At 54.4% G+C, this 1592-nt stretch overlaps 1 protein-coding gene across 1 annotated transcript in view; it reads right to left on the bottom strand.

Annotated features, from left to right (window-relative positions):
- The window catches only part of LOC103211638 (kallikrein-5-like), an 11647-nt gene that overhangs the window by 6325 nt on the left and 3730 nt on the right, over nucleotides 1-1592 (bottom strand). The gene's annotated exons all lie outside the window — the stretch shown is intronic.

The following is a 1592-nucleotide window of genomic DNA, read 5'->3' as shown; positions in this document are numbered from 1 at the left end:
TCTCCAAGGCTGTCAGTCTTCACAGAAGCAAAGCCCAAACCACACCCACTGGAAGCAAAGCCCAAACCAAAGTCACTGCCATTGACTTGACTTGACTCCTAGCGACCCCTCCTTGGGTTTCGGAGGCAGTATCACTACAGAAGTAGATTGCCCAACCTTCCTTCCCAGGAGTGGCTGGTGGGTTTGAAGCGCCAGCCTTCTGGTTAGCAGTCAAGTGCCTTAAGCACTATGCCACCAGCCGGTGGACAGTAAAACTGGATCCCAGAGCCCTGAGGAAGCTCCGAGGTGGAGTCTGAAACCAGGGCTTTAGGAGTGGGGCTTGGGCTTAGGAAATGGGTCAGGGCTGGAGGTGGCAGAGCCTGAGATGGCCTTGGGCAAGGCCAGGGTCACCTGGGAGAATTGATTATATAATGAGCCCTGATTTTGAAAGAAGGAGCCCTGTGACGCAATGGTTAAGTGCTCAGTCGCTGAGCAGAAAAGGTCGGTAGTTAGGACCACCAGCCCCGCAGCAGCAGAAAAGACCTGCCGATCGCTTACCATAAAGATTGCAGCCTAGGAAACCCTATGGGGCAGTGACATGGGGCCACTGTGAGTGAAAATCTCCTAGAGGGCTCGCAACAACAACTTCAGAAGGAGCCTTCATGGCGCAATGGTTACGAACTTGGCTGGAAACCAATGGGTTGGTAGTTCTAACCCTCCCAGTGGCTCCTTGGGAGAAGTTGCTGATAACCTCCTCCGGAAAAGGTTAACCCAACCATTACCTTAGAGTTGATTAGACTCATAGCGACCCTGTGAGTCATAGGACAGAGTAGAACTGCCCCCAGAGGGGTTCCAAGCTGCAATCATTGCAAAAGCAGCTGGTGGTGGGTTTGACAAGCTGACCTTTCGGTTAGCAGCCGAATGCTGTAACCACTGCACCACCAGTGCTCCCACGTGCGGACTACAGCCTGGAAAACCCTTGGAGGCAGTTCCACTTTGTCACAGAGGGTCGGTGTGAGATGAAGGTTGACTGGAAGGCACACACTAATAGCTTTGGGAAGGAAGGTAGGGCTGGGCTCCAGGACCTGACTGGCGAGCCTTGGGTGGGGGTGGAGCCTGGACCAAAGGGGCGTGTCATAAGGGAAGGGCGTGGCTGGGAGGCACAGCCCCAGAAAGAGATCTGAGTGTAGTTAAAGCTTGACTTTGGGACTTGGGAGTGTGGCTGAGGAGAAGGGATGGAGTCAGACAGAGCTCTTGGGGCACAGAGACGGTTAGGGGGCCAAAACACAGAGCACCGTTCAGCTTGGGGGTTCGCCTGGGGACAGAGAGCAGGCTCTGAATTCCCAGCCACAAATGTACCTCTCTCATTCACGACCCTGATGCCCTACACAGACCCACAGCAGCCACTCAACTCGGTGCCCAGTCACCCTCCCCTCGCTGAGTCCATTCACTGATTCACTCTCACACACACACAAGCAAAGGAACACACCACCACCACAGATAAGCATGCGTTACAGAGTGCCTAAGGCACTTGACTGCTAACCAGAAGGCTGGCGGTTCAAACCCACCAGCCACTCCTCGGAAGGAAGGTTGGGCAATCTACTTCCGTAGTG

The sequence above is a fragment of the Orycteropus afer genome, unplaced genomic scaffold, assembly GCF_000298275.1.
Source record: "Orycteropus afer afer isolate SDZICR_OR568_19922 unplaced genomic scaffold, OryAfe1.0 scaffold00766, whole genome shotgun sequence".
In the NCBI taxonomy this organism is placed as follows: Eukaryota; Metazoa; Chordata; class Mammalia; order Tubulidentata; family Orycteropodidae; genus Orycteropus; species Orycteropus afer.
This window is presented reverse-complemented; position numbering and strand designations above follow the sequence as displayed.